We start from the raw sequence: 12,747 nt of genomic DNA on the forward strand, positions 1-12,747 counted from the left end.
GAAAAAGCACCACAAAACCAGTCCAGGTTCCGCTATTGCTCAGAATCTCATGTAGAAAATGGTCCCCATGTGAACTAAAACATAGCTAGAAAAGAGATGTTTGGTTTGGCACCAGTTTTTGCTGATCTTCAGAAGATTTTGTTATGGCTTAAACTGGGTTTCACCATCCAGCAGCTGATAAGTGCATCTTTTTCAGTGGATTGTGCTATGTCAGAAATTTAAATCAACAAATACTTTGATGCTTTATCCTTCTAAAAAATCTAATAATTAACTATCTAATACAGACTTATGAAAATACTGTATAAAAAGGTTAAACTGGCTTTGTTGAGTCCTCAGAAATATTTTCTGTACTCATGCTAGATAAGATTGGCAAAGATTCAGAGTTGAAAAAGTGATGAATATTGGTTTTCCAGTAGTGTCTTGGCTTGGGTAACTTTTTTTAAGGTTCATCTGAGAACGCTGAATTTCAAAGATACTCAGTAGACAACTCTGACAAGGTGATAATCACGCTCTCCACTGCTGTGATAACTCTGAGTTTAAGCCTGGTCTTACTCAGTGGAGTAAGAATGGTGTAAAGTTGCATTAGAGCCCATCTCTGAATGGACTGTACAGCTGAAAATGCAGCTGTGTGTGTTACTCCTCAGAGAGCCAGGAAAGGCTGCTGTTCAGAGTAACACAAAGTGTCATTAGGCAGAAGGCAGCAGGAGTCTACAAACTGTTGGAGGAGGAAAAATTCCCTGAAAGAAAAATTACAAATCACAGGAGGAAAAAGAAAAAAAAAAAAAAGGGATTAGTCTCAATCTATTTAGAAATTGGATTTTAGGGTTTGTGCTGGTTCAGGTGCTGCTACATAGCACTGAGAAAGCTGAGATGAAAATCACAGTGGGACCACTGATAAGACCCTGGAACTGGAAATCATGCATTAGTTACTGAAAAGGTAAGCTAGGGTCTGAGGTGTAATGCCTTCAAATGACTTAATTGTAAGTTAAAATTAACATCAAAGCAGATGCTGCATTCTTGTTTAGAGTGTTTTGTTTCATCCTGCTAACATTCCCAGGGTCCCTCGTGCATCTTGCTTTGTGGCACAGACAGGCTTTATTAGATGGACAGCTTTCTGAAGAAGTGCAGCATTGCTCTGGAATGTAAAATATCCCATTAATTAAGATAACAAGTGAAAAATATTTTGATTACACAAGGCTCTTTGGGAGCAGATTAGTAAATTGATGACTTATGGTGTCCATATTTTTGTGATGTGGCCATATGGAAAAATCAGATGCTGAATTGAGCCAGTCAATGCTCCAATCTCATACAGAGAAATTAAAACTTTGATCAGTTTGTAGCCAACACTGCTGCCTTGTTGATGCACACAGACTTAGGAAGTCTGTGCTTGTGTCTGGGAGCTGTGTGGATGAGTTAATTCATTTACAGAGCTGACAAATAGCTGTAAATGAATTTTTGGGCCCCAGCTGAGGCAGAAAGTTTATCTACAAAGAAGGTTTATTAGATCTTCCAGTGACAGTGGAAGTCCCAGGGTGTCTGTCTAGCCCAGCTCGTTACCGTGCTGAAGGTTTATTTTGTTGCTTTGGTGCTGTACCTGGTCCTTGTGCAGATTTGTGATGATTACTGTAGATGGCAGCAAAAGCTAAATAAAATACAACGATTTTAAAAATTAATTAAGCCCCTCCCTCCTGCTGTCCTGGTGTGTGTTTTGTCTTGGTGCCTGCCAGCTGTTCTTGAGGATGGAAGCAATTACAGGCAGCAGAAGCCAAATTAAATTACATATTGAATTAAGGTTTCACTCATAGACAGTTGGGGGGGGGGGGGGGGGTTGTGGCTGTGTCGGTTCTCTGTGTGTACTGTCTTGGATACCAAAAGCCAATTTTAAATCTCTCCTGATGATCCCTGAATTCCCCCTTATTTCCCTGTGTGTGCCATGGTGTCAGGAAGGAGCAGCAGCAATTCTTACAAATGATAATGCCTCTGGGAGTACTTTTATTTTTCCTCCTCTAATAAGCCTGCTGTCTGCTTTCTTTCATGGCAATTAAATTATTTTCCTCTTTTATTTTTAATGTCCTTCCTTGCTCCTTTCATGTGTTGGCTGTCTGTTCTTGGTAGCCACTTCCTCTCTGCTCAGAGCACACAAGGAAAAATGGTTTATTGTGCCATCATGCTAATTAGCTGTTTAATAAGACACATGATTTTCTCATTTAATCAGAATGCAGGAGAAGCTCAGGACACCCTCAGGACAGGCACCGGCCTTTTGGAAGTAGTTACAGGATTTGGAAGAGTGGACTGATCTTTAATGGGAAATTACTCCCAATGTTAAGTTTATTACACAAAGCAAAAGATGACTTTTAAATATTGAAAGGGTATAAAACCCAAATGACTATGGGTGAACTTGAGAGCAGGATTTAGGGGCAAGCAATAAATAATAAATGTACCAAAAGGTCCATATGTGATTAGCAAAATTGCTTGAAAAGAATGAGCTGTGAGAGCTGGGGGTCTGCACTCTTTGTTTTTGCTCTGAAAAGCATAAAACTCAATTTTCTGCATGGCAGACATTTAAAATTAGGCAAAATGTAGTGCATCAAAGTGACCGTGTGCTTTGGAAATATTTCTGAAATCCCTTTAAAATGAAAAAGAAGGACAGGAAAGTATGGAACTGCTGTTTGACAATTGTGTTGAATATATGATGAAGGTGGGCACAAAGCTCTAGGTATTAAAGCTTATGAATGTATTAATGCACTGCTTTGGGGGAATTAAACTTTAATATTGATGATAAACCTTCCATAATAAAATGTGTGGAGAGTGAGAGTAAATCTCTCTTGCAAAGTCCCCAAACTATTTAAATAACTGCGTGCAAGCTGCAGCATCTCCTGAGATATATTATGAATGAACTTCTGCATACCAATGCACATTGTGCAGAAAGTGGTTTTCCAGCAGTTGCTTTCTGCCCTGGAAAAGATACTGTCCCAAATGGCTGTATTTCTTTTAAGTGATTGATCTCTAGCATCGATTCCACAATATTTCTCTCCAGATATACATCATTCACTACCCAGAGTGCATCCCTGTGGGAGATTCCCTGTTGACTACTTTGAAATGGTGTGAAATTTCTGCAGTGGATTTTTATGCCAGCCTGACGTTGTTATTTTTAGATAACATTATGGAAGAGAGATTGTAATGCTTTAAAATATGAAATGCTGAGGAGATAGAGGAAGTTGTGAGTTACAATGATCTGGGATGTGGCAGCAGAGTATTGAACAAGTATGTCTGGAAAAAAAATCACAAACTCGTGCTTCCCATCAAGCTGGAGGAGGAAAGTGTCATTTTAGAGAGCCATTGTGGAAAGTGAAGGTGTTTTGGAAGTTGAACTGTATGGAGCTGACATCCAGTCTATTTATCACTTTCCTACCAGAGTACAGGAATGCACATGTAAAATTTGCCTTTAGAAGAGCTTGTGTGGTGAACTCAGCTGCACAAACCTTAGAAATAGTTAATGACTCAAGCAGCTCCAGTGATCTGCTGATCCTGGGATGTTGCACTGTCAGTTTGGATCTATATCTGAAGAGAACTGTTATCACAGAACTGCAGATTTCAGAGGGTGTCAGCAAAACCTTGAGGAAAACAAATCTGCTCTTTGTTCTTTGCTCCATTTAAAAGATGGGAAGTTTTAGGAGAGAGTCCACTGTGTTTCCAGTTGGGGAAAATTCATGAAGAAGAAGGTAAGTTAAAGTAGGAGGCAATTCTAGAAGCCAAGCCCAGATACATATCAGACCTGACAAAAAAGCTTTTGTGGATGGTTATCAATAGCAATAACACAATGCTGAACCATTCAGCTGTTACTATGGCAGCTTTTATTTCAAAAGCTTTACTTACAGGAGTGGGTTTGGTTACTTTGGCATGTTGGGTTATTGCAAGTATTTTATATTTTCAGTTCCTATAGCTGTGGAATCTTCTGGTACCTGTAACAAATTGAGCTGTGCAGTCACCAAGGATTCCTAGTGCTGTGCTGTGTTAACCTGGAAAAACTTCTCCCTGTGATTAATTCACCTTTTTGGGAGATGTCTTAATGACCTTCCAAGTCAACAAAATGGATATAGGAACATGGCAGCCCTTTCATTTACACTTTTGCAAAGAGAAAGGCATTTCTTAATTGTGATATTGGAAGAAATATTTTTTTAAATTTCTACTTAACAGGAAATCCTTATGTCTGATCAATTCTGGGCATTTTGAAGTAGTCATTGCTGCTCCTAAAGTTAATCAAAACTTACTGCTGTGTAAGAAAAATCAATGGAAAACAGATTGAGATCATATAAGGATAATTCTGCTGCAGGGCCTCTTTAGCTTCACCCATCAATAAACAGGAGCCTAAGTGCTAAAAGTTTCATGTGTCCTCCTGATGTCTTTATTAATCACCCAGTGCCAAATCCTCCAGTTTACTTAACTTCACGGATCTATTTTCAGTTACAGAGTGGGAGTTTTGTGATGATTGCACCATAAAATCTTGCCTACAGGATCTTGCAGAAATTTCGAGATGTTTTCAATGCAGATGCAGTGTAGTGAGTTACAATGAGATGTGGTTGGAAAGGGACACTTGGATTTAGAGTTCATTCTGGGCAAAAAGTGCAGGGAAGCTTCCTAAAAGTGTTTCAGTGTTTCACTTGGACAAACCCTGAATCTTGAGTTTTGTTCTCTATGGTATAAAATGATGTTCTGTATTTTATAACTATAGTTGCTATTACTATATAAAGAATATGCCATTATAGAAAAATTTATTCATGTAAATATCAACTATATATTGTATAATAACTACAACTATAAATGTGCATATGATATGAAATGTTCTCCACATACACATATTTTATCTACTCAATATTTTTAATGTCCATTAAGCACCTTATAAAATAGAATATACAATAGGTCAGACTACAGAGTGATTTATGGTCAATGGCAGAACTAGAAGTGTGCATTGCTTTGACTTTGTGGCATGTCTGTACGAGCCATTGTCATTGTAGGCAAGTAATTGGCAATGCCACCTGTTCCACATGCAGACTGAACTTCTGCATTGTGACTTTGGGTCGAGTTAGACAGTTATTGATTTGGGAAAATGATTGAAAACAGGAATTGCCTAATATACAAATTGCTGTCCATTAGATGATTATTTTTTGGTGTTGTTGGCCTTTTCCTGCAGCTTTCCCTATTCTTGTGGGCACACTACACTGGGATTTAAACAAACATTTGATGGCAGGCTGTGCAGCTCCCCATCAGCTCTCAGTGTCTGTCTTCCTGAGGGCTCTTCAGTGGCTTCCTGTGAGTGTGGTTGACATGGATCACATGCCAGCAAAAAGTTATTTCTATGGTTTTAATTTTCCCCTCTCTCTTCTCTTTAGGATATGTTTTATTCAGTCACTCTGGGAACGAGGTAAAGCTGTAGTTTGCTTTTCATCTGAGGGAACTTGTCCTTTCTTCTGAGTTCATTTATTTGTGCTAAGGACAGGCAGCAATTGCTTCTGTTTGGGTTGTCTGTGTGCTCCCACTGGTCAGCTGAAACCAGGCTGCCCAAATGTCTGTAAAAATAGAATTGGTGTTGTAATTAGTTATAGTTCAGAAGGAATTTTGTGTCTTGTTGCTAGGCTATGACAAAGAAAAAGGATTATAGCTTTTGCCTATTTATAAAAGTACTGCTCATATTCAGCAAAGGGTTTTGGGACAGTGGAAACAAATTTACTTAATGAGCCCATTTAAAAATGGTTACTCTTGAACTTGCCCTAATTATGTGATTTTATTTATTTTAGGAAACATATTAAATGGTCTTTTAACTCTGCAAGCAGTCAGCAATCAAAACAGGTAAATACACACATATTTGTGTGCATTTTCCTGTGCATATCAATATGCCACAAGAGCCTACTCAGTGGAGTGGAACAGCATCTTTGTAGTCATCAGGAACCACTAATGTGTGGTTAAATAATGATAATTCTAAAGACCTATTTACCTGATAGATTTTATGGTCCTGATGGAACTATCAGAAGCTAAATAACAAAGATTTTAAAAGGTCCTAAATATTTCTGGAAGACCTAATAGTTCCTAGGGAGCTCCATTTACAGTCAGCCTGGCAAGCTGCAGATGCCATTTAAGAAGCTGAGTATGTATAGGAATGAATAATCTATTTTTGATGCATGGCATGCATCAGCATGGCACCCTGCAGTTGTGGAATAGAAAAAGTCAATTAAAATGAAGCTTTCTTTAATAAAAAGGGGAAAAAGAGAGGTATAGCTCTTGTAAGAACATTATTTACGTGTTGGTTTCGTCACATTCTTATGGAACAGAAGTTGTGTGCCCCAGTTAGGGGTCAGTAAAGTCCTGCCCAGGCAGGGGGAAGGTGAACATGTGTAGTTGATGCAGCTCCTGTTAAACTAAGGAATGAAATATCCTGAGATTCTTTATCCAGGAAGGTAGGGAGGTCTGTATTAACACAAAATTTCTAAAAATTTCTCAATTTTTTTTAGTTTAGGGTACTAGCAGATGAGTTTAGCTAGTAGTAGTAGTAGTTTTTTTTGACTGTGGCCATTGTCCCCCCAGGTCCTGTGTGTGTGTGTGTGTCTCAGGCTGTTGGTCACTCTGCACTCGAGGCCATGGGCAAACAGATCCTGGGTGCAGTGAAGGTTGTTCTGCAGGACTCCAGCCCCAGCCTGCCTGTCTTGTGTCCTGCAGTAGGTGTACAGCTGTCAACTTCTGTGACTTTCAAACCAATTTAATGACCTTCCCAGCTCCCAGTGGCCCCATCCTGCTCATCTGGGGCTGGAAGAGAGGCATCTGTCCCTAGTACCCCTTTCCAGTTCATCTGTAATGGCATTTGTCAAGAGTTTGTCTTCTCTTCCACCACACAGCCTGAACTTCTGTGAGAGATAATCCATATTAAATACAAGAATCAGTGTGACCTGAGGGCCCTGATCCATTTAATAAAGCCAGGTACCTTCTGGTAACTGCCTAGGAATGTGAATTCTGCCCTTTAAGAACATTTTTCCATGCTGAGGAGTTTTTCCTCTTTACTTCAGCTACAGACCTTTATCTCCGACCACATAATTATTAAATGAATCTCAAATTTCATGTTTATATTGCTTGATACTGTGTATTAATTTACATTTTTTCCTTTTGTAAAACAGAAGAACTTTATTTTATTTTGTTTTTTTTGAATGATCAGTGAGTACCATGTGAGACCTGAACTCTGCTGTGACACTGGCAGCTCTCCTGGTGTGGCTGGGCAGCTGGTGTGCTTTAGCAGATGCTCGTTTTACCAGATTTAGTCTCTCTATTGTTTTCCCAACCTCATTATTCTACCTGCTGTCTGTTTCCCTTTGTGCTTACGTTATCCAAGGCAAGGATCCGTGCCAAGCACAGTGGAGCCCAGATTCCTGTATCCCAGGTTCCTGGGCATCGCTGCTGTACGAGGGTGAGCTCAGCCAGTCTTCAGGTGACTTTGCTGCTGCTCAGGCTCCCTGAGACAGCTTCACTTCAGGACCTGGTGGCTCAGAAGACACCTGAGTAGGAGAAATTTCTGGTTTTCACTTCCAACCACAGAAATGTTTTCCTTGATTTATAAAGATACCTAATGGTTAAATAGGTAAAGGTATTCATCATGCAACAAAAGACTTATTTTTGTTATGGCATGGATAACTTCAAGGGTGTTTGGCTTTTCTCAAACTGTCCAGCTAATGAATATAAAACTAAAAGATGTTTGGCAAGAACACCTGTAAGAAGGCACTGATTATACTAGAGAACACATCTAATTTTGGGCTGGAAAGACAATTCATTAGGAAAACAACCCATAGTTTGAAGTATATTTCATTTTAGTTCTGTGATTTCTTTTTCATGCTCCAAATCTCCAGTGGCTTTGGTTATCCCTTCAGCCTTGCAAAGGTGTCCAGGTTTTAGAAGGAGTAGATGAAGAACTCTGTCATGTAACTGCCAGCTCAGTGTTTAACACCTGCTGCTCTTCCACAGATAAAACTTTAGGAATAGTGGTGTTGGTAGGTATAGATTAGGAATGTGTGAAGGCCAAATAGCAGGGTAAAAACGCAGATACTATGAATAGAACAAGCTAAGGCAAGTACAGACTTCTCTGGATCTCATTATACAGGAATAGTCTCCTCATTAGCTCATTTGATTCAAGTATTTCTCCTGCTGGGTTGCTATTTCTGGGTTCAAAGTGGAAAAAAAAAAAGGACAAATAATGTGTTTGCTCTTTGCTGCCATTAGTTGTTAATTATGTTTAGAGAGATATTTCTACAAATAAACCCTGTCTGCACCTGTGTGCGTGTATTTCCATCTGTATCAGCAGCAATGCTTATTTGCTAAGAGTGGATCAGAGTTCCTAGAGTGGAGTGGGAATGAGGAACTTGACATTGGAACATGCCAAAAGATGTGTTTTCCTGTGTCCTTCACTCAGAGAACCACTGTGGCTCAGAGATCCTGGACACAGAACACGTCCAGGATCTCCATCCGCAGGGCTGAGAGTAACAAACTACACTGGGAGTTTGTAATCTGAAAGGCTGACCAGATTCTAAATTTCACAGCTGTCTCTGGTTTTATGGGCCAGCTGAAAACTCTGCATCTGAAGGGAGCTGCAACTGGGAGTTTGGTGCTGGAGCCAAAAGCTGCCATCTGTGGTTGGGCTTTCCAGGCCTGAATAAAATAACCAGCTCCTGAAAGCTGAACAAAGCTCATCTTTGGGAGTTTTGAAATGACATTGCACTCAGGAACAATTCTCTAGTCCTGAGGGCTGGCTTGGCTAGGTGTGCATGTGGTTAGAAATAAATAGGTGTGGAAATCCTTTAAGGTTTGATCTGATAATGCTAAAATATCACAAAAGCAAAGATGTCTGTAAATATGTGTGCATATCTGTCTATGAATATTAATGATTCAGGTGCTATGCTACTTTCCAAAATCGTTGAAAAATTTAAGATCTTTCACATTCAGCCTCATCTTCAATTCTTGTCATGCATTTTCTGCCCAAGCTTATGTAAAATAGCGACTTCTATTCATTGTATTATTTTGTATATGAGCTAAGACTGAAAAAGTAGGGGTTGCTTAGTTTAAGGAAGAGGAAAACCTCTGAAGCTGTACTGGCAGTCTTTAGATGCAGGAAAAGTTGCTGCAGAGGCTCAGGTAATGATGATAATGCAGATCCACGGGGAAAAGAGCAAAAGGTAATGGGCTCAAATTGTAGCAAAAGAGATCGAGATTTGGCATTAGGAAAAGCTTTCTAAAAGAAATAAATGGAATAAATGACTTGGGGAAAGTGGAGTTGTCATAACTGAAGGCTTTTAAAACCAGGTTAGATGGATGGCCCTAAGGAATGACTTGAGTTGCATATCCTGCTTTTAATTAACTGTCTTATTCTTCTGGCTCCTTGGCTGATTTTTTTTTCTGTATTTTCTTTTCTTTGATCCTGTTTCTTCCTCTTTGTGAATGTTGTAGTGTTCAGAAAAAGTTCTTGGCCAAATGTACTATCAAAGGAAAACAGGTTATCAAAACCATTGTTTTAAATGGCAATAAAGCCCCAGAGATTTTCCTGGTTACTTATTTTCGTTAAATAACGAAAGTCGAGTCAGCTCAGTTGACTTGCACTGGAAATTCAAGGTTTGTTTGCTTTTTCTTTTAATTAAAAAAGAAAAGCTCTAACTGTAAACTAGGTGCAGGAAACTCCTGGTGTGTACCCACCTCGCTCACTGCCCTCACGGGGTTGGCCATGCCTGCAGTGGGGTGGTTCTTCCACCTCCCTGCCAGCAGCAGCTCCAGCCCTGCAGCACCTCCTCTCTAGGTGTGGGCGACGAGAACACGAGGCCATGCCTGGGACTGCAGGTGGCAAAGCAAAAGCAAAGCACTGGGGTTGTGGTGCTTGAAAACAAAGCTGATTTCCATAGCATGACAGGGGAAGGGTCTTAATAGGGAATATGATTATTTGTGTTAAATACAGCAATTCCATCTGGTTTGGCTATAATAGACGCACTCTGCTGAGTCACTCCTGATTGCTTTATGCAGAACATGCTCTGCCTGTGCCTAAAGAGGTTATTAAAGACTGCTGAGTACAGAGAGCTTTAACAAAGAGATCTCAGAGTAAACACTGACATTTGTTAGTGCCTCTGTTTAGCACTGCTGAAGGTCCCTGGGAACTTGGGAAATTGAGCTGTCAGATCTATGAAGATGAAATGAAACTTTGTTCTATGGCTTCAGTCCCTTAGGAAAGTTTTTCAGGTCATTTAGTGTTAGTACTGCGAGGAGAGCTTATTATTATTTTCCTGAAAATTATTCCCTTTTGTTGATAAATGTAGAGTGACAACTTGGCATTGCTATTAGTCTGTTTCTGTTTGGTTAAGGCAGTGTCTGAAAGACTGACAAGGTATTTTGCAGGCAGCTTGCAGTGGTCTGTGGGCAGGACAGGATGACTGATGGGTGTCAGATGTAACCACTGCACCAATTGACTTGTAAATTGTAGTTAAGCACATTCACAGGATGACTTGGCAAGAAAGCACAAAATGTTCTGGGAGGAAGATTCACTTCTCACTCTTCCCAGGCTTAAGAGAAAGATTGTTTAAAAAAGAGAGAGATTCAGGGGAACAATGGAATGAGAGTGAAGCCAGTGTTTGACTCTTTGAAACTTTTAGACTGGGCTTTGCCTGAGATTTTGTCAGTCTAATCTGCAAGGAGGAAAACCTTAGTGTTTATAGAAGTCTTCTTAATGCTTTCTTTGGATTGCTGCTCTAATGAGTTTTTATAAAATGTGTATATTGTATTGCCAAGCAATTTCAGAGATGTAAGCGTGGGCTGTTTAAAACACAAGTTTTCACCCTGAAAATATTAGTTGTAAATCAGAAAAACCCCAAAAGACTTCTTAATTTTCATAGTGATTTTCAATTTCATGACTAAGGGCATGGAAAGGGTTCTAGGGACTTAAAAATATGGATAGAACAGCTCTGATCAACGTTTGGCTTTCAGTATTCTATGTTGTATGAACCTGGGGGAATAGGGAGCAGGCATCCCTGGTCTGGTCAGTATTTTGGTGTTAGCCCTGTTCTGCTGGGGACCCACTTCTGCAGGTTTTATCTGTCCCTCATTCCCCTCCTTCCCCCAGCCATGCAGGCAGAGTGGGGAGGATTCTATTTCTCAGCCTTCGCTCCAGTGAGAGCAGAGCTGGGAAGATGGAGCTGCTCTCTGCACAGCCCTAGGTGATTAAAGACTGAAAATGTAACATAGGCTTAGCATTAAATTCATGTTTCCACCTTCAGGCAGCTGCGAACATTGGCTCTCAGAGTTGCAGTGCTTATCAGTACTTTTCTGCATATAAAGGGGTATTATGGCTTCTGGTATCAAGCCCCACAATCTGCATGCAGGATTCTTTTCCTTTAAGACGATAATCTCTTTTCTATTGCTTCCTCAGTGCTTGAGGAGTGAAAGAGTGAAGGCCAAAATATGAAATGTGCCAAAATCCACTGTTCCTCTGGACATGCAGCAAGAAAAAGCCACCCTTTATTACAGAGATGATATCTACAAGCTGACTGTTGTTAATGGATGCTTCATTACATATAAAGAAAATAGTTTTCTTTGGTACATTAATTTTTGGCTCTGTGATCATTCTGGTGAGTGTCCTTTCCTCACAGGCACAGTCAGTACTCCTGCCAAACAGTGAGCTCTAACACTGCTGTGGTTACTTTTTAACTAGATGCCTTTGATTTAAGATCCAGTGACTCTAATTTAAGAATCAGTAAGCCTCAGATAACAGAGCAGGTCCCAGGTAGAGCAACTTCCCGTGTAAATTCAGCTTTAGTAAATAACCAGGGAGCTGGTTCTGTGATTGAAACAGTTCAGAGCACCAGGAACCAGTGCTGGCTGCTGGAATGTACCTGCTGTGGGAGGGGGGGCAGGAGATACAAAACATAGTTCATCCAGATCTGCAGCTGTTTGAATTTTAGCTATTTCCTGCGGATGTGTAGAAGCAGAGAGGTTTGCAGAGACTGGAAGTCACAGTGTTGTCCTGCTCAATGCTGAATTTCAACCCTAGGCAGAACAGGGCCTGCAGCATAGCCCATGTTTATTTGAAACAAATATTCAGCCTATTCTCGTTCTGAGGCTGTCAGAGCAGACCCTGCAGCTCGACTTGTGACTGTCAGAAGCTGTGCATGAGCTCTGGGATGGGAAGGCTCAGCTCTCTGTGCAGACTGGCTGGTGTAAGCTAGGGGCTGATGTTTCTTTCCCTTTCTCTCTGTTTCCATGTTGAACATGTTGGCAGTAATGCACTGGCTGTATTCAGTTGGTTTGTTAAAGCCAAGCAAAAGTTGAAATTAACATCTCTGTATCATTTCATTTGCAAATCCACCTCTGGTGAAACCAGTGCTTCCTCACTCTCTCTCTCAAAAAAGGCAGTCTTGTCATTTCAGAGGAATGTGTGATGATGGGCATAAACTTGGAAAGTTTTTGTCTTGTAGCAGTGGCTCTTTCAAATGTCCCAAGGTTGAGCACACTCTTAAATCAGGACTAATTTGTATCTGGAGCCTGGGATGTCTGCTGGGCACAGTGACCCAGGGAATACTGGATCTGGCTGTGCTGCAGGACTCCAATGCTGGAAGCCTCAGGAAAAGCCTGTGTCCCTTGTGTCAGGGTACATAAGATGGAACCTGTTACGGAACTGCTGAGACAGAAACCACATCAGGTTTCAGCTGGTTATTGGTGCAGAGTCCATCCCAAGGGGAA

The 12,747-nt window shown here is 40.5% G+C and overlaps 1 protein-coding gene across 26 annotated transcripts in view; it reads left to right on the forward strand.

Annotated features, from left to right (window-relative positions):
• The window catches only part of RBFOX1 (RNA binding fox-1 homolog 1), a 1,132,467-nt gene that overhangs the window by 114,398 nt on the left and 1,005,322 nt on the right, over nt 1-12,747 (forward strand). The window lies entirely within an intron of this gene.

This window comes from Aphelocoma coerulescens, chromosome 14 (assembly GCF_041296385.1).
Source record: "Aphelocoma coerulescens isolate FSJ_1873_10779 chromosome 14, UR_Acoe_1.0, whole genome shotgun sequence".
Lineage (NCBI taxonomy): Eukaryota > Metazoa > Chordata > Aves > Passeriformes > Corvidae > Aphelocoma > Aphelocoma coerulescens.